General features: G+C 48.8%; 1 protein-coding gene across 5 annotated transcripts in view; it reads right to left on the bottom strand.

Annotated features, from left to right (window-relative positions):
- The window catches only part of LARGE1 (LARGE xylosyl- and glucuronyltransferase 1), a 593,475-nt gene that overhangs the window by 376,560 nt on the left and 195,918 nt on the right, over window positions 1-20,997 (bottom strand). The gene's annotated exons all lie outside the window — the stretch shown is intronic.

Here is a 20,997-nt window from a genome sequence, read left to right as displayed (position 1 = left end):
AGCAGAAATGAACCCCACTAGTATCCAGGTTCGATCCCCGGCCTTGCTCAGTGGGTTAAGGATCGGGCATTGGTGTGAGCTGCAGTGTAGGTCGCAGATGTGGCTCATATCCCACGTTGCTGTGACTGTGGTGGAGGCTGGCAGCTGGAGCTCTGATTCGACCCCTAGCCTGGGAACTTTCATATGCCACAGGTGCAGCCCCAAAAAGCAAAAAATAAAATAAAAATAAAAAATAAATAAAAAGTGGCTGTTGAGGAGGGGGTGATTTTTAGTATTTGCTGAGGCTTGGCGTTCTTGCAACCATATTGCCAAAATATGAGGGGACCAAACGACCAGCGGAGCTGCCAAGGTCATGGAGCCACACAACTGATGGCGACAACCACCTCCAAGATCTTGCACAGCAAGACAAACACTCTTATTTAAGCCACTGTTCGTTGGTTTTTCTACTACAAGGACTGAAATGTTTCCCAACTGACACACAAAAGATGCCCCTCTGAGCTCTGTATGTTCTCTTCCGTCAAGAGGACTGGAAGTTGCTCCATTTAGAAGTCATGTTCTTTCCATCTTTTTCACTTACTCATCCACCCACCCACCCATCACACACAGGGGACCATGCATGTATTCTGTGGTCACATCTAATGGTGCAATGCCCTAGAGCCACGGCGGGACATCCCAGCGAGTGCCTCTGACTGACTCTACGAGGGTCTTTCACTCCACTTACCATCTGGAGCCTCTTGTGAAGAGTATCTTGTCAATCTGCCTCCTGCCCCTACCACAGATTATGGATTTTTCCTTCCAGTATCAATAAGGCCCCAGACTCTCTCCTGACCCAATTCTTCTCCTCTATTCATACACTTGGGGTCTGACGACCACCCTATAGAAATCCGAAAAAGCCAGAGGAGCCTTTGAGGACCAACACATCCACTCCAGGATACTCTGGTACCCTCAGTGGAGCAGGGATGCTCTCCACCAGGGATTATAAGAGAAGGCTCTGACCCAAGAGGCACTTATTTTGTCAACAATCCCAAGCAATAACGAGACCAATGGGCACCGATTTCTCTCTCCGGTACAACACATGGAAAAAGAAACTTAAGGCACAGAGCATGAAGGTTCAAAAACCCATATATAAACCCACTTAACCATATCCTAAAATTCATTTCAAGTGTATTTCTCCAAAGTTACTTTGTCCCAAAGAATTGTGCTGTCCATCCCTATACCAGCCCTCCTGTGCTGGGTCTCCCCACTCCACTCACCAGTAATTTCCACTTCTGAGACAGCCTTTTGTGTGTCATCACTCTGCTCTTATTCCTTCCATCTCAGCTCTAAAGCAAAGCTCTTTCGAATCTCTAAATTCCTGAGACCCTTGGAAATATAAGCGATTTAAAATGAGGCTCAATCACAGGACTGCAGTGTAGACCACATTTTCTGTCACACTGCAGACAATTCCAGGTACTATCAATTCCTCTCCTTCAATCAAGCCAAATGGGGTATTATTCATCATCAGTTCACAGTCCCTTATTAGCAGATTGATTGTGTCTAGAGAGCAAATGCCCAAGGATGTCAATACCTTGAGCTATGGATCCAAGAGGCAGACCATAACTAACTCCCATCTTCCTTTGCCAAAGATTCCTGACTAAGTGTAGTCCATCGGAACCACAGCTGGCTCACCAGACAATGCCGTGCAGTGCCAAAGCCGACGCTGGGGGGACATCTAAGACAGTGTCCGACTTCTGACGGGAACGAGGTGGACAAATTGGAAGACACAGAACGAGGCTAAGAAAATAGACAGGAGGCTTTCTAGAGGAAATCTGTTCACACTGAGGATAATTAATGTGTTGCCCGGAAGCCCCAGGGCAATTGCAGAAGCTGTGGCCATGATTATTTTAATAGACTTAGGCTGTTATTGGGTGAAAACAATATAAGCCAATAAAGAGCTGCCTGGCCACGTGATCAATGGGGTGAGTTCTTTCCTTCCTGATCCATGATGATTTTACTGAGAATAAATAAACAGGCCACCCTTCCCAGCCCCTACTCCAAACTGCCATCATTTTTAGCTTCAACCAGCCTAGGATCGCCCCTGATTTCTGAATGTCCTTGACAGGTCCATCACTGCGTTGTGTTCCACCCTGACTCTGCCCTCACCTCCACTGATTACACCAGTCAAGGGATTCCCAATCCAAGATGGTGGCTCATGGATTTTTTTTTTTTTTTTTTTTTTTTTTGGCTGCACCCATGGCATGAAGAAATTCCTAGGCCAGAGATCAAACCCATACCACAACAGGGACAACGCCAGATCCTTAACTTACTAGCCATCAGGGAACTTCTCTCATGGATATTATTTAATTTTTCTTTTTTTTTTTGCTTTTTAGGGCTGCACCTGCAGCATATGGAAGTTCCCAGGCTAGGGGTCAAATTGGAGCTGCAGCTGTCGGCCTACACCACAGCCACAACAACATGGGATCTGAGCTGCATCTGCAACCTACACTACAGCTCACAGCAGCACCAGATCCTTAATCCCCTGAGCGAGGCCAGGGATTGAATCCGAATCCTCATGGATACTAGTTGGGTTTGTAACCCACTGAGTCACAACGGTAACTCCTCATGGAAATTTTAAAGAAGATCCACAGAGAAGTTCTCACTGGTGGTCGGTGCCTAAGCTGACAGGCCTATGGAGTCGGGCTGGAAGACCATGTTGGGTTGTGCAAAAGAAGACAGAACAGAGAAAGCCGGACCACGGAGGGGAAAAGAACACAGCTCATGGATGGACAGACACAGAGGAGAGCATAGGGGGTGGGGGAACGAGAAAGAGAATAAGAATGTCAGAGGAAAAAGATGACAAAGAGAGACAAGGAGTCAAAGCTAGATAGACCCTATGGCCTCTCCTTTCCGCAAGAAAAAGCCGAGCTTCCAAAATTTTCAGGTAAAAACTGAGCTATACTTCCTGCTCCTAGGTTTTTGAGCACATAACCAAGTCTCATAAACAACACAACCAGGCCCCTCTTCAAATGCAACTGCTCAAATCTCTATGTCTTGCAATTAAAATAGGCAGGATTAGAACCTGCCTCCCTATGAAACACTCTTCTTGAGCTAAGACAAAGGTTGCTGTCCTTTTAAAGTCAAAACACGCCTCCGTTCGACAAACATTTGTAGAACATCTTCTATGTCTTTGACCTTGTACTTAGTGCTGGGTTAGAGAAATGAATCAAAACACAGCTGGCACCCACCCACAGAGCACAGAAAACAGGAGGGGGATGTCCAAGCACCCGCAATCATGAGCCAGTCTGGTCAGTGCTATTTATAACCAGTGTTTACAAGGGGGCATGTGCAAACGGAGCTTCTGCCAGCCAGGGGACAGGTGGGCACTGGTCAAGAAAGTCATCCAGGAAGAAGCAATCATTTCAAAGAAGTCTCAAAGACAACCAAGGATCATGGAGGTGGGCAGAGGAGAGAAGGGCATTCCAGATAGCCTGGCTCCACTGGGGTGCTGGAGCAGACGCCTAAGGGTGGGAGAATTTACACCACAGAAATGGGCCAATGCTACATATGAGAGCTTTTAAAATTCCCTGTAGGTCCAAGGCTGGAGAAGACGGTCTGCAGTTAGACAAGGTTGATAGGGAGGATGTCAGAGAAGGAACTGGCCAGGGACTCCAGGTGCACAGGGGCCACTCTGAACAGAGCCAGAAGTTGACCGTGTCCTAAGAGTCGACTGTCCCCTGCGGGGTGCTACACGGAGAGGAGGTGAAGAGAGTGACCCCGTGGGTTGGAGTGGTCTGGCGGCACATCAGAAGATGGGTGGTCAGAAAAACTGGGCCATCTGAAGCTGAAGAGCTGCGGAAAGAGCCTGGTCCTCCGAGACCGCTGATCCTGGGCAGAGCACTGGCTTGGTCCCTAGTGCATGGGGAATTTCCAGGCGAGTGAAAGGAAGCCAGAAATCCAGAGCGTCAAGGCAAAGCAAATTTTGATGGAAAACAGAACCAAAACCAGAGGCAGAAGGGAGTAAGGATTCAGCAGCGTGGTGCCCACTAAACAATGTAACTGGGCTTCATTATTTGCGACCACTTGTATGATGGAGATTTTTATGTAAAAGTGACTTTGGAATCAAGTGTTCTAGGGGGAAAAGAGTTCTGAACTTGGAGCCACTGGACTCCGATTGACATCTTGGCTCTCCAGCTGTGTGACCTAGCAAATCATGTATTCTTTCTGAATTTCAATTGTTTCGCTCATCAAATGTGGGCCAAAATATCTGTCTTCTTAGATTTATTATGAAAACTAGGTGAGACTCTGAATATGCACGTCTCTTGTAAGTACAATACTTGACCATTACAGGGGACTGTGTGTTCTCATCAACTTAAAAATTCCCCCCACTTAAGGGACTGAATGAACTGGGACAAAGAATAAGAAAGAATACAAAACCAGGAGCACACACACACACACACACACACACACACAAAAGAATGTATATGCGTATGTGTGACTGGGTCGCCTTGCTGTACAGTGGAAAATTGGCAGAACACTGTAAACCAGCTATAATGGAAAAAATAAAAATTGTTACTAAAAAAAAAAAAAAAAAGAAATGCATTCATGAGCATTTTCTCCAAGTGTCTGGAAGGGACGAAGGTCTTTTAAGTCAAATCTAGGCTCCCAGGTGAAGCATCTTACAAATTTGACTGATGAAAGATCAGCGCAGGCAGCCACAGAATTCATGTGGATAGCGCTCCTTTTAAGCTTGTTGGTCAGCACGGGCTAAAGCTATGACAGAAGAACTAGAAGTGGTATTAGGACAAGCGAAACCCTCTTCTCTGGGAAGATCTAGACTTTGAGATCCCCTCTGCATGTAAAACCATCAATTTGGTCAGAGCAGCATCTTTCTCAGTGCTCAATGGGAACGGAAAAGCCTTGTGAGCAACCCCAATGCTTTCATAATTTTTCACCTCTGTCTTTTTTCTTTTTTCTTTTTTTGTCCTTTTGCCTTTTCTAGGGCCGCTCCTGCAGCATATGGAAGTGCCCAGGCTAGGGGTCTAATCGGAGCCGTAGCCACCAGCCTACACCAGAGCCACAGCAACTCGGGATCCTAGCCGCGTCTGCAACCTACACCACAGCTCACGGCAACGCCGGATCCTCAACCCACTGAGCAAGGCCAGGCATCGAACCTGCAACCTCATGGTTCCCAGTTGGATTTGCAAACCACTGCGCCACAACGGGAACTCCTTCACCTCTGTCTTTGGCACACTCTTCCATACGCAGTGGTCACAAGTCCAACAGAGGATAAGAAATGACTGTCGATTCTAAGTCACTATGAAGATATTAATGAGGTCAGCATTGATGAAAGTAACAATGACAAACATGACAAAGATGCTATTAAAAGTCCTTTGATGGTATGAAAATGAGTTGAGACCTATGATGTGTATGGAACTAAGCTGGATGTTATGAGGACACATGAGGACACACCATTCCTGTCCTGAAAATTGCGTGGACAGACAAAACCATGCCATAAACTCACAGGAGAAGACATGCATTACAACAGCCACAGTGGAGGGAGGCATGGTGGCAATAATTGGAGGGAGGGGGGGTTGGAAATAATTCTAACAAGATAGAACAGGTCCACGCCTGGGCATCTATGCAGAGACAATCATGACTCGAAAAGATACATGGACCCCAATGTTCACTGCAGCACTCTATACAATAGCTAAGGTATGGACGCAACCTAAATGCCCATCGACAGAGGAGTGGATCAAGATGAGGTACCCATACACAATGGAGTACGACTCAGCCATAAAAAGGAATGAAATAATGGCATCTGCGGCAACATGAATGGACCTAAAAATTACCATGTGAAGTGCAGTTAGTCCAGACAGTGAGATACCAGTGTCATATGGTATCACTCATATGTGGACTTAAAAAAGGTACAAGGGTCTTCCTTGCAGAGCAGATACTGACTCACAGACTTTGAAAAACTTACGGTGATCAAAGGAGACAGGTGGGGGAGGGGAGGGGCTGGGGTTTGGGACAGAAATGCTGCCATTGTGATGATCATTCCACAACTATAAACATAATAAAAATTGAGGGTCTTTTTTTGTTTTTTTACAAAAAGAAAAAGCGCAACAAGGAACAGTGTTGGCAGCGGACACCGTTCAGATGGACTCTGCAGAGCACGGGTTGGCCCAGGGAGGTGGTGGGCCCCAACAGCACAGAGAGCAGAGGGACACGTGCATTTGGGGAACCAACTCTGATGGCCAAAGCAAGGCTACACTGAGGGTTAAGGTCAAGAGTGGTGGTTGAGGTTGGTGTTTGGGAGCCAATCGCTTTGATAGAGTCAGGAAGGAAAGTCAGGGGCAGATTGCAGAAGGCAGTCAGTGTGAAGCTAACAACTTCCGGCCTGACTCTTGTCCTCCAGGCAGGAGGGAGCCATGGAAGGTTTTTGAGCAGAAGGGGTGCAGCCCTTTAAGGACGATTCCTCTGAGGTCTCTAGAAGAATGGAGGGAATGACAGAAGGCAGAAGGCAAGGCCAGATAAGAGCTAACAAAGGTTGATTCAAACAGGACAGCCATCAGGGGTAATGACACGGAACGGTTCCAATTTAAAGAACTTCATGGACCTTTTGTGAACAGGGAAACGCAGGAAATGAATTCCCAGGCAAGAAGGGGAGGGGAGGAGGCCTTCCAGCTCTGGGCCCCTCAAGTAGTAACTTCAAAACTTGGTTAACAGGCAAAGAAATTCTAGAGACTTCCTCGCCCATGCCCCCTTTCTCCTAGCAGCCAGTTCATTTCCAAAGACACTTTTGAGGTCCTACTCGACTGGGTGGGATGTGCTGTCCAGTTCGAAGGCGGAAAGGATGAAAAAGGCAGTTGCTGATTCCAAGGACCTTACACACAGACAGGAAGAGCTGCAATACCAGGCAGATCTGGGTCCAGGGTATATGGGTTTAACCAAGGAACCGAGGAAAAAGAATGGGGGCGTGGGATTCAGAGACGGACAAAAGCACGGTTGGAGGGAGTATTTGTGCTGGACTTGGAAGGGAAAAAAAAAATCCCATCTTCCAGGATCCCACCACCCACACAGCCACCCCGAGCCCCTTTGGTTTTCCCATGGCTCATGCGTCATGGTGTCTTTGGGAGACCTGACTCATGCCTGCAGCTCCCAACACCACCTTCAGCCAGAGCAGGGCCTGGCCCTGGCCACCGAGGCCACTGGAGTTCCTCCTGAGCTCAGCGCTGGGCGGGAGCCAGCACAGGGAAGGGAGGGAGGGAGTCTGGATGTACCCAAAGGAAAAATCTGGGGCCTCGTTCAGACCCAACCAGTTTCCTGCTTTAGAAATGGAATGATGCCTACCTATCAGCAGAGGAAGGTGGCCCAGTCTGCAAAAGGAACGGTCCAAGGAAGCTTAGAGAAGAGGCAACTGCAGACCAGGGATGGCATGGGGGTGGCGGGGACAGGCAGGATGCCCAGCGACAGCCACCGAGGGCAGCAGAGCAAGGAAACATGGGCTGGGGAGCCAGGGCGCATGGGCGGTGGAGCAGCCCAGGGTGATGGGCGGATTCTGCACATGACGCTGAGCACAAGACAAGCCATTAGAGGAGTGACAATAATGAAATGCATGGTTTTATTTCCTCCTCAAAATTCTGCATGCGTTCAATGGAAAGGATGGAAGGAGAAACATGTCAGGAAGGAGCAAAGCAGGGGGAGCAGCAAGAGTCCTGGGACGAAGGGTCCAGAACACAAAGGCCATGAGGCTATGGGGTCAGAGGGGTGGACCCGGGGCTGTTGGCCTCAGAGTTTACAGGGCTCTTTCCTGCCCTTGTGGGCTCATTAACCAGAGAAAACCATCTCAAGAGATAAAGGCAAGACTGACCTAACATGGACCTCACCCCACTCAAAGCTTTATTTTTTGTAGGGCTGCCCCCGTATCATATGGAAGTTGCCAGGCTAGGGTTGAATCAGAGCTGCGGCTGCCAGCCTATGCCACAGCCACAGCAACACCAGGGCTGAGCCGCATCTGTGATCTACACTGCAGCTTACGGCAACACGGGATCCTTAACCTGTTGAGCCAGGCTGAGGACTGAACCTGCATCCTCACAGAGACAACATCAGGTCCTTAACCTGCTGAGCCTCAACAGGAAGTCCCCCCACTCAGAGCTTTCAAGAGCAATGATCCTACTAGGACCCAGGTCCTGGAACTGGAGCCCATCATGCCCACACAACATGCACACAAGTGCTGCACACTCCTGCAACGTTGCATTAACACGGTCACCTTAACCCCTCCTTTCTCAAGAGAAAAATCTGTCCATCTGTGCATCGGTCCATCTGCTCATTCCTCTGTTCCTTCCCTAGCTATTACTGAATTTTCAGGAACATGCCAAGCACTCCTCTGGACCCTGAACAAGCTCAACAAATGGCCAGCCTTCAGGGCATCGAGAGTCTAGTGGGAGAACAGAGATAAGCAACAGTCTTATCAAAATACGGTGGATGCGTTAGGTGGCGATCACAAATTGTGAAGAAAGGGAGAGGAGACACGGGCAGGCGGGGTGGAGGAGGGGCTGCTGTTTCGTAAAGGGCCCTGGGGGAAGGCTTCTCTTACAAGACGATGTGTGAACAAAAGCCTGGGGGCGGGAGCGCGTGTGCCATGCTGGACCTGGGGGACCCCATTCCCGGAAGGGCCAGGGCAGTGAGCACAGCCCGGGAAGCAGCTGTGGTGGGAACAGGGGAGCTGAAGGGGGCGAGAACGGAGGAGCAGAGACAGGAGAGGCGTGGGTGGGGGTGGGTCAGAGGGAGAAGAGCAGCTCCAGAAGATCCTGGAAGGCCAATGGTCAGGTCGGATGGAGGGCTTCGAGCAGAGGGACTCTGCAATGACACCGTGTGGGCTGAGAGGACCCCCCTCTGCGGCTGTGTGGAGGGGGCACAGGGGCAGTGGCGGGCTCTGCCTCCAGATCCTGGTGGGATTCTGAAAGCTCAGGCCAGTGGCAGCAACGGACAGGGTCTGTCCTTGCAAAGAGCCGGCTGCTCTGATTCAGGGACGGTCTCTCCCAGGCCAGGGTGCATCAGGAACTGGGTAGGGACAGAGGAAAGTGACAGAGCAGGTGATTAAATAGCTAAGCCCATGCACGGATCGTAAGAAAAAAGCATAGGAGGCCCCCGTAAGGGAACAATCACTCGAGAAAGCAGGCTGACTTAACCACACAACCAAGGAGGCTTACGTAAGAACAAGACCGTGCCACCAAAGCCTGAGACATCTCCCCCCCGCTCCCCGCCCTCCCCAGGGATAAAACAATGGTGAAATCAGACCCACATCCAGCCTGGTGAGGTCAGTAAGTTAATGATTCCTAGGACATACGCCTCTGCACACACGAAAAACAAAAATATAGGGAAAGGTCACATGATGCTGAAACCTGAGATGACTTTCCGTCTTGTCGCATAGGCTGCCGCCTTCTTCCCCATTTCCGTAAGGCCATGACAGTCCCAGGTGGGCCATGGTGGGACAAGAAAACGTCCCTATTCTACATGGAGGAGAAGCTGATGATGGGAATCCGTCTACTCAAGGACGAGGAAGAAGGTGGTCTCCCCTGCTCCCCGCTTTTCCTTTGATTGTAAAACCGGAGCCCATGACATACTCAGGGTGGCACTCCCCTGCCTGCCCACTTGTATCTCTCACAAGCATCCTGTACTAATAAACGCTTTCCTTCCTCTGCCTCTCGCTGACTTTTTTTCTGTGCCGAGACAGAAGAACCTCCGCTTCACTAAGTCCCAAAACGTGAACCAGAGGACCACCTAAGAAGGTCCTTCCCTCCCCCTGTTGCCACGTTCACGGGGAAACAGAAGAGGAGAAGAGGCCTGAGTCAGTGAACGCACCTGACTACCGTCCTGCTGTTATTTCATCAGAACAGAACAAGCAAGTCGATCTCGGAAGATTCTCTTACCCCACCATGACCTACCAGAAGGCAAAAAACAACAGGTTTCACCCCGCATTTGTTTCTCTGAGCTAGTGCCATGCACTGCACACAGTAAGCACTACATAAATACTCAGGGGATAAATGAAAGAACCATCAGAAGAAGAAGGGTGCTGTTTTGAACTCTGTTTAATAACACCTTATTCTATGCCACGACTTCTCAGCAGAGGGTGACTTTGACCCCAAGGGGACACTTGGCAATGGCTAGAGACAATTGCAATGTCACAGCTGTATGTGTTGGGGGTGAGGGTGTGGTGCTATTGGCATCTAGCAGGTAGAGGCCAATAAACTGTTCAACTTCATATAATACAAAGAATTTTCAGGCCCCGAGTGTCTAGGTGCCAAGGTTGAGAAACCCCTGCCTATATAATCCTCACAATACTCTTTTTTTGGTGAAAACTGGGCCACAGGGACATTAACGTGCCCAAAGAGAGCTCAGTGAAGACCCTTCTGAATTACGAAATGACAAACACGTAAGGCCATGGACAGGCTGAACTGTTTCTACTCAACACTTCTGCCACCGGATGTGTGGGGTTGTCCTTCCCCCGTATCAACTGCGTGTCCTCCAACCCAGGTCGATTCTGACACCACCTGCACTTGGTGCAAACCCCCCATTTCAGACACCCGTCACAAGTGCGGGCCCCCCATACTGCTGACCAACCAGCTACAAGGTCTGAGTGTTCCCAAGATCCCCTCCTTGGGTTTGATAATTTGCTGGTCCAGCTCACAGAACTCAGGAAAGCACTTGACTTACGATCACTATTTTAATATAAAGGATACAACTCAGGAAGAGCCAAAAGAAAAGAGGTGCCCAGGGTAGGGAAGAAGACAGACGGGCTCAGAGCTTCCATGCCCACCCTCCCAGCACCTCCAAGTGTGCACCAACAGGGTGCTGTCTCCAAACCCTTGGTTTTCATCAAGTGGGCATGGTGGATTAAACCACTGGCCACTGGAGATGAATGCCCAGACACCCTCACCTCCCACTGGTTGCCCTGGCAACCAGTGCCCCCATCCAAAAGCTATTTGGAGGCCCACCAGGTGTCACCTCATTAGCATAAACTCGGTTCAGTTTGAAAGGGGCTTAGGAATAACCAAAGACACTTCTCCCACTCATATCGCTCAGGAAAGGACAAGGGTTTTTCTTAGCTCTGTGTCAGAAATCAGGGCAGAAACCAAATATGTACTTCTAACTCTCACACAGGTAAGGAGATAAAGAGTGCAACAGACAGGGAGACAGGCTGGGACAGACATGAGAAAATCAAGAACCAGGGGGAAAGATGAGGGCATGGACCAAAAGCCTCCCTAAGTTCTGCCAAGCATTGGCCTGTGGCCCTGGGACTCCCCCTCCCCACTCTAAACCAGCGCCCACCATCCTGAAAATTCAGGAAGTGCAGAAGGTCACTCACTCCCAGCTTTAGTATTTGGGGAGCCAATTCTGCTCCGGAGCAGAAACATGCACTTTGCGTAAATACAAACACGTGGCAACACTCCTCATACAAATTCTGCATCCCTTCCCCTTTGCCCAGAGAAAGCGGGGAGGCCCAATGCCTCACTAGACATTCCTCCCTCCGTTTCTTCCTTCGATAAATACCTGTTAACATCCACCTTGTGCCAACCCTGATGCCAGGACGAGGGATGCTTGAAACAAGAGGCATGAGGTTCGCTTTAATCTGGTCCATTTGTAAAGGGTTAGTTACCTGCCCAGCCCCAAGGTGGGCAATTCTCCTGCTGCAACAGGTGGGGGTGCCACCTTGGGGCTCTCCCAATTCTCGAAGCCACAAACAGGATGGGGAGGGAGGGGCAGAATGCCCCCCTCCCTGCCTCTGCCAGTATTTCCCTCTCCACTCAATACATCCTGATGTTCATCTTAACAGAAATCAATACCTACTTCACGGCCGAGGAGCAAGACATGAAGGCAACGTGGATGCAGGAAAGGGAGAAGTTTTGAGATGAGCTGTGAGTGCATGTGGACAAGCCACGGAGGGAGAAGCAGTTGGCTGTGCTGACACTGGCAGCAGAACCAAGGCTTCCTGAAGGTCAAGGTGACGCAGGGATTTGGAAGCTTAAGGATGGATGGGGAGAGGGCTTCCACCCCAAACCCGGCACCCCTAAAGAGGCGTGTCTTCTGCTTCTCATGACAGCATGAACACGTGGAGTTGTTACCAAGAATCAAGAGGCGTCAAACTGCTCCAGTACCTCAAATAAAGCAGCTTGGGCTGGTTTGGGAAAGCCATTTAATGAGCATCTACTCTAGGTAGGGGGTGAATTAGGGGTGATCCATTCATTATCTGATTCAATCTTCACATCAAAAGCGGTGGTAGATTTTACCCCGTATAGAGTGTAACACGGGAACCAAAGGCCCAGGAAATGTTTTGCTGGGCGCGCCCGTCGTGGCACAGCGGAAACAAATCCAACCAGGAACCGTGAGGTTGTGGGTTCGATCCCTGGCCTCGCTCAGGGGGTTAAGGACCTGGCGTTGCCCTGCACTGTGGTGTTAAGTCGCAGACGCAGCTTGGATCTGGTGTAGCTGTGGCTGTGGTGTAGGCTGGCAGCTGTAGCTCTGATTCGACCCCTAGCCTGGGAACCTCCATATGCCGTGGGTGTGGTCCTAAAAAGACCAAAAAAAAAAAAAAAAAAAAAAAGTTTTGCTAAACAAAATGAAGTGAGAAAGGGGCCAACATTCAAATCTGAGTGTGTCAGTGCCTCATTCTGTCACCACACAGTCACACTGGGGATGGAACTGGGGCATAGAGCATGAAGAGAAAGGCAGTTTTAGCAGCCTGTGCCTTTGAACCCGACCATGAATGTTGTCTCATGGGAATGAGATCAAGGGCCAAGTTCACAAGTTTGGAAAAGGAATCAGATACATGTCTGTCTATGCTCCCTGTCTTGAAAGTACCATCAGCGTGTCCATTTCACAGATGGAAAAGGTGAGCTACAGAATGTAACATGATGGGCCTAAGAGCACAGATCCACAGGCAAATAAGGCTAGAACTTCAAACAAGATCCCTTCCTTCAAGGACTAACATAGAAAACAAAGGCAGAGAAGCTTAGGGAAGGAGGGAGAAGTAGAATTCCTGAGGCTTGGGGAGGTCCGAGGAAGCTTCCCAGGGGAGGTGATTTGAGCTGAGCTTGGAAGGACGGGCCAGAGTGGGGCCAACACAGAAACATCAACAGGAATAAGCAGCAAGATCAAAGGGCTGGGGACAGAGGCCAAGCAGATGGGCCTGGCATGTACCAGGCTGACAGCAGACACCAACAGTCAGTCCCATAAACCAAATGAAAACCAACCCTGACTCAGAGACCCCCTGCCAACAGCCCTCCATCACCTAAGCCAGGGGGCATGTGATCTGAGCCCCGCCGGCCTTATCAGCCCTCCTCCACTGGTCTCTTCCTGAATTCACCACCGACTCTTTGACATGCACAGAAACGTCTAGGACGTCCTCCCGTTGAGAGAGACTAGCCTGCAAACGAAAATATTTCTCAGGGATTCATTCCAGACACACTGTCAAGGACAGACCCACTCCCACATCCTCTCACCCCCAGGAGTCACTGCCTCCCCCCGGAGGGTAAGAGATGATTCCAGATTCGCCCCCTCTGCCTCCTTCGCCACAAGCTACTCCAGGCAGGACCCAGAGCACTACCTGCGGGTGCATCAACAGAGGACAAGACAGAGTTGAAAGCTATGGAAGCTTGATGCTGAGATGCTGAGTATAAATCCTGGGGAGGGAGCTTGGTGGGGCTACTTTTGCTACTTGGGTGGGTGGAAGGGGGGGTGCTTCTATCAGGGTTTCCTGCAAAACGAATGCTGAATGTGCTATTTTTGCTTTTCTTGTAAAGGTGAACATTCTCCTTGGACTTCTTCCTTTAGTGAAAATAGGTTCTGATGTAGGTCTTTTGTAGACGTGGAGTTTTGTAAAGTGAACTTTCAAAAAGTGGGGGATAGGGTGAGGGTGGGGTACCTGTGGTCTTAGGTGAGTGAGTCTTTAGCCTATAGCTGGCCTCAGTTTTCTCAGCTCTGCAAAAGAAGATATAATACCCAGCTTTTTCTGCTTGTCTGGTAACATTTGCAAAAGATACAGAAGCATGGGCGCATTTAATTGTTTTTTGGGAAAAATGTAATTTTTGGAATGAGGCTTTTATTTCAGAAACAAAATCAATTTAGGTGGTATCATCATAAAACAATGTACCCTGATGATAAGCCAATCGAGGCAGTAAACGAAGAGTGATGACAATTCTCCATCTATAATTTAAACCTTTCCTGAGCCTCTTCCAAATGAGTTGCATTAGAATTAAATTACATATATATGTATATATATATATACACACACACACACCCATACAGTAAAATACAATAGAGTATTGTGTAGTATAATATAATATAGTGTAGCATAATACAGTAAGATATATAATATAATACAATATAATATAAATAGAACTCCCAGTGCAGATATGCGATGGGCTAAGGAGTGGAAAGGAGAAAATCACCACAGCTCATCTCAGGAAAGGACAGTGGCTGTAACCAACCCTCCCAGTGACAGGCAGCCAGGGCAGAAAGGGCAAAGAGATGAGTTAAAAGTCCCAATCATGTGACGGGCGGAGGGGCTGGGCAATGCACAGTGTCACGGGGGAAGGGCTAAGCACCAGCTTTCAGGGACATGTACCCTCATACCCTACCTCCAACGCATCAGAAGAGATGGGGTATCCAAGGGGCCTTGATGCTCAAGAGCATAGGACAGCACTGTGCCAATAAGGCCATGAATCGGATTGTGATCCACCAGGCCTCCCACTGTCAGTGACGTCCGCCTCCTCCAGGGCAGCATCGTAGGAGGCTTTTCATCGACTCCAACTAAAAAGGCCACCATTGCCCCAAAGATGAGGGAGGCCCCTGTTTATTATTTATTTTGTCTGTCTTTTTGGCATTTCTTGGGCTGCTCCCGCGGCATATGGAGGTTCCCAGGCTAGGGGTCTAATCGGAGCTGTAGCTGCCAGCCTATGCCAGAGCCACAGCAGCACAGGATCCAAGCCGTGTCTGCGACCTACACCACAGCTCACGGCTATGCCGGATCCTTAACCCACGGAGCAAGGCCAAGGATCGAACCCGCAACCTCATGGTTCCTAGTCGGATTCGTTAACCACTGAGCCACAACAGGAACGCCAAGGGAGGCCCCTGTTTAGATGTGCCTTTGGTGCTCATTCCAAGCCCTGGAGGATACTGAGGACAGATGCAGGTCAACACATGGCCCTGGTCCTAAGCCTTGGCTCCTACACATCAGATGTCATTTTCTCAGCTTCCCTCGGAAGGGCTATGGGGAGAAGCAAATGAGTCAGAGTACGCGGGACCTACCCCAACACCATCTTCAGCGCCTGCCCTCTCATCCCTTCAACACATAATTACAGAGACTTAGAAAATGCCAGGTACAACTCTCAGTGTTAGCAGACAGCAACACCCCGCCAAGAGAAAAATCCCTGGTCCCATGAAGATTACAGCATGTGTGTCATGTCTGTGTGTTTGTGTATGTGCGTGTGTGCACATGTGTGCGCACGTTAGGGAGAGATATAGATAAGAGTAAGGTAAATAACCACATCCTACAATGTATTAAAAAGTGGCAAGTCCTGGAGTTCCCGTCGTGGTGCAGTGGTTAACGAATCCGACTGGGAACCATGAGGTTGCGGGTTTGATCCCTGCCCTTGCTCAGTGGGTTAAGGATCTGGCATCGCCAAGAGCTATGGTGTAGGTTGCAGACACGGCTCAGATCCCGAGTTGCCATGGCTCTGGTGTAGGCCAGTGGCTACAGCTCCGATTTGACCCCTAGCCTGGGAACCTCCATATGCTGTGGGAGCGGCCCTCAAAAGGCAAAAAGACCCCCCCCCCCCAAAAAAAATAGTGAAAAGTCCTAAGGAGAAAAATTAAGTAGAAACTAAAGATAAGAAATGCGAGAAGAGGAGTTCCCAATGTGGCTCAGCAGAAAGAAATCTGACTGGTATCCGTGAGGACACAGGTTCGATCCCTGGCTTTGCTCAGTGGGTTAAGGATCCAGCATTGACACGAACTGTGGTGTAGGTCGCAGACGGGGCTCGGATCCTGCATGGCTGTGCCTGAGATGTAGACCAGGGGCTACAGCTCCAATTGGACCCCTAGCCTGGGAGTCTCCATATGCTGCAGGAATGGCCCTAAAAAAAAAAAAAAAAAAAGAGAGAGAGAGAGAGAGAAGAAAAGAAATGGGAAAGGGGATTGGATTTAGAGTGAGTGGTCACAGGGAATTTATGGAGAAGGTGATATTTGAGCAAAATTTGGATTCAAGAGGCAAAAAAAAAATTCAGGAAAGGGAATCGCTTGTTGGCTGCCTGGCAGGAAGACCGCACAGTCCAACTGGACACCTGGAGGCGACTGTGATAAAAGAGCGAAGTTTAAGTAAACTACACGCACTTCAGCAGCCCAGGATTAGTAAGAAGAGGGACCCAGCTGCTCCTGGGCCTGAAGTGGTCCTGGGAACTTGGCAGAGCACATGGGGAGGGCCGCTTGCAGGAGCTGTGGCCTTTCACAGTGCCATCCTTGTGCCCACAGAAGAAATGACCACAGCCTCTCTTCCTTCCCAACAGGATGCAGGGGGCAAGGAAGCCTGTGAATATGCTCCACGCAGGCTGGTCTGAGGAGCACCAGCGTGGAGAACGGCAGGTAGATAAGGCAGGGTCACACACAAAAAAGCCTGTATCCAGTGCAAAGGCCCTGGGGCAGGACAGCCAGGAGGAAGCAGCTAGTGTTCCTGGAGCAGAGTGAACAGGATTGGGGGAGGGGCATAGAATAGAAGGAAGGGGCACAAAACAGGGGGTCTCCTCCATAGGCAGAAGCTCCCTGAGGTTTGTCAGATTCACTGCCATGTGCCCAGGACATGGCACAGGCCCTACACAAAGCATGGGCATGAGAGTATTCATTCTGCCCGTGGACAAACAGGTAAGTGGGCAGGTAACTGAAAAGCAAATCTCCTGCAAATGACAAAAAATGAATGAATGTGACTGACTTTCTAAGAAGTACCCCTGAACGCCTGTATGGAAACAATTGAAGTCACCTCCCGAGTCCCCACAATCAGAGATCACTGCCCTGACTCCCATGCTGCTGTCACTGCTGGCTGTCACCTTGGCCTCTTTCTCAGGGATCTGCCTGCGGGACCTTTGCACAGGCCTCAGTGCCTTTGCATATGCTTTTCAGTGTCCAGAATCCAACCCACCCCAACACCTGTGGCCAGCCTTTCCTCACAACCCCCTTTGGAGTATCTCCTTGTGCCAACTGCATCTCTCGCACACCACCCAGACTATAAGCCCCTTGAGAGAAAGACCTTATTGCTTTTACCTCTGGACCCCTATTATTCCACAGAGTTCTTGGCAGAACGTGGATCTCAAATTTTAATTGAATGGATGAATAAATAAAATGCACACAGCATTAAGCAGCAGACCTGAGCTAGGACTCTCTGGCATAAAGCAATGCTTCTATTTTTAACATACCCCACACATTCCCGAAAACCACACTCCTGCAGAATCTCAGAAACGCGACGCATGGTTTACAACCCGCAACACAGCAACTCAAAATGACAACATTAATTTAATGAACTTAAACACTGGTGAACTCTTCAACACATCCACCGTTATTTACGCTGGGAAATGCAGGCCTGAAGACTGCTTGCCAGAGAGACTCAAACAGAGATGACACCAATATCTTTTAAATGTTAATCTGCATTTTAAACTTTGATACAAAGAACTTGGCTTTTCTCTTTTGGAATCAGGAAACCAAGATAGACTGGTTGACCCTCTGACCCATCCATCCTTCCACCCCTCCTTCCTTTCATTCCCCATGCACCCATCAATCTTTCCATCCAGCCATCTTCACATCTCTCTTTCCTTCCATCTCTCTATCCATCCATCCCTCCATCCATCCCTCCTTCCATCTCTTTCCTTCCACCCCTCCTTCCTTCCATCTCTCCATCCATCCATCCATCTACCCATCCTCCCATCTCTTCATCCATCCATGCTTCCATCCCTCCATCCATCCATCTCCCAACCCATCCATCCTTCCTGTGTGACACGTACACCATCAGACTTAAGCAATGCAGAGAGATCATTCCTACCGTCCCAGTTTAGCGACAAACAGAAGTAAAGACAATGCAACACCTGAAGTATAATAATCAAATGACAAAGAGCTAGGGGACTCAGAAAAAGTGACTGGTTTGGCGGAACAAAGTAGCAAGGCTGCAGTACCCATGAAGAAAGTACCACAAACCAGGTGGCTTCGACAACATCAATTTACTTCCTCTCAGTTCTGGAGGCCAGAGGTCCAAGATTAAGATGCCAGCATCTTAGTAGAGGCAAACCATTCCATGCTGAATGGACAAGCAATGAGGTCCTGCTGCATAGCCCAGGGAGCTACATCCAGTCTCTAGGGATAGACCATGATGGAAAATAGTATAAGAAAGGGGATATATGTGTGCCTGGGTCATTTTGCTGTACAGCAGAAACTGGCACAACATTGTAAATGAACTATACTTTAATAAAAATTAAAAACACACACAAAAAGATGTCACCAGGGTTGGTTCCTTCTGGGAGCTCTGAGTGAGGCAGAATCTGCTGCAGGCCCCCTTCCAGCTTCCGGTGGCCTCGGACATTCCCTGGCTTGTAGATGGCACCCTCCCTATGCCTATACTTGTTCGTGCCAGTGTCCAAACCTCCCCTTTTTATAAGGCTGCAGGCATACTGGGTTAGACCTCACTCTAAAGACCTAATCTTAACCTGATGATCTTCAAAGACCCTAGTTCCAAATAAGGTCACATTCACAGGCACTGGGGTTAGGACGTCAACATTGTTTGGGGGAGGGGCACACAAGCCAACCCATCATGGGGTGAAAAGCTGGATCTTGAAATACAAAGTGGTGAAAAGCTCACGGCAGGTCAGCAGAAAGGAGCGCGGGCATGGTCAAGGCATGGAGGTTTGGGAGACTGTACGAGGCGGCTGGTGACACAGATCAGTGCGGGGAAGATGGGACCAGTCACTCGAGGCCTTGGCAATGGCTATCATTCTATTCAGTGATGAGAAACCACTGAAGGACTTGAAGCAAGGACCAAAAACAACAGTGGGACCATCTCGTCTTGTGGCCGTCTGCAACCCACTTCCTATCTTGTCCTATTGTTTTCCTTTGTCCCAAGATGGAGCAGGAAAGCCCCCTACAACCTTCATATTTCAAAGAGGGAGGGCAGCAGGGGTTCGTGTTTCTCTTAACAACTGTTGCCTCAACTCTGGCAGAGACCTCACCTGGCCAGTAAGTGAGAAGGCATCACAAGGACCCATTCCCACTTTGGTTTCGACAGAGAGGCTAGTGGTCTCACCCCAAGGGAGTCAGGGGCAGAAAGAAAAAGAAACATCTCCACGCATCCTCTTGTAGGCGTGGGACCCCGCACATCAGTTCCCTAGAATGAGGTGATACCCAGGCCAGAGGACCAGAGAAGCCCTCTGAGCTGTGCCCCTTGGAACTATGGGAACATCTCAGGAAAGACCGCCTGGGTGGAGGGCAAAGGAAGGAACAGACGAGAGAAGCTGAGCCTTCTGGTCCTGCCTTCCCTTGAGCAGCTCCATTTTAATCTTTTTTTTTTTTAAATAACACTTTTACTGAGATATCATTCACATCCCGTAACATGTACCCTCTTAAAATATATAATTCAGGGGGTTTTAGTATATTCCTGCAGTTGTACAACCATCACCGCCATCTAAGGCCAAGACAATTTCATAATCCAGAAAGAAACCCCGCACCAGTCACTCCCACCATTTTGCCTTTCTCCATCCCCTTGGAAACCTCGGACCTACTTGCTGTCTCTCTAGGCCTATTTTGACATTTCATGTGAAAGGAATCATTTATATGCCCTTTTGTGGCTGGTTTCTTTCACTTAACATTTGCAAGGTTCAATCATGTTGTATTCACACTTGTCCTTTTAGTTCTGAAGAATATTCTGCATGGCTGTTATCACGTTTTTGTTTTGTTTTGTTTTGTTCTAAAAAAAAAAAAAAAAAAAAAAAAAAACCCTCCATCAATTCATAGGCACTTGGACATGTCTCCCTTTTGATTATTATGAATAAGCTGCAATGACCATTCCTGTATACATTTTTGAGTATCCGATTTCAATTCTCTTAGGCATTGACAACTTGGAGTAGAATTGCCGGGTCATCAGCTAAGTCTGTGGGTAACTTCGAGCAAACTGCCAAACCATTTTCCAAAGGGGCTCTGCCACTGCACATTCCCCCAGCAAGGAACAAGGGTTCTGATTTTTCTACATCCTCTCCAACATTTGCTATCTTCTACCTTTTTGAGAATCACTACCCTAGAGGGTGCGAGGCAGCACCCCACTGTGGGTTTGATTTGCACTCCCCAACGACTAATGGCATTGAGCATCTTTTCTATGTGCTTATTGGTTGTTTGTGTATCTTTTTTGGAGAAACGTCTCTTCAAGTCCTTTGCCCCCTTTTTAATTGGTTTATTTGTCTTGTCTTTGTTGCACTATAAATACTCTTCATCTCTTCAGGATACAGGTCCCTTATCAGATTGCAAATATTTTCTCTAATGGTTTAGGCTGTCTTTCCATTTTCCTAACGGTATGCACACAATAGTTTTAAAAGCTGATGAAGACTCATTTTTTTTATTTTGCGGGTGGGGGGCGCTTGTGCTTTTGGTGTCCCATCTAAGGAACCACGGTCTAATCCAAAGTCACAAAGATTTTACTCTGTTTCCTTCCAAGAGTCTTACAGCTTTAGTTCTTATGTTTATTTGAGGTCTAAGATCCATTTCCTGTTGATTTTCACCTTCACCCTTTGGAAAGTGAAAGTCTGTTAAGTCTCCCCAACACCAGCCACCGTAAATATTTTACGGATTCTAGAAGGGAGAAGTAACTCGACACTAGAGGCCAAACCTCCCCCAAGGCACCCAAGTCTCCAGTGTTGCACAGGTCGGAAGGGACCCCTTCCCCTCTTCACAGAGGCTGTCACTCCCCATGTACAACTCAGACGCAGACCCGCAACG

Source organism: Sus scrofa, chromosome 5, assembly GCF_054392235.1.
Source record: "Sus scrofa isolate SSC_HxYL_T2T_F1_AM1 chromosome 5, Sscrofa_HxYL_maternal_Yorkshire_Landrace_v2.0, whole genome shotgun sequence".
Taxonomy (NCBI): Eukaryota; Metazoa; Chordata; class Mammalia; order Artiodactyla; family Suidae; genus Sus; species Sus scrofa.
Note: the sequence above shows the minus strand (reverse complement) of the source record. Positions and strands in the feature narration are given on the sequence as shown.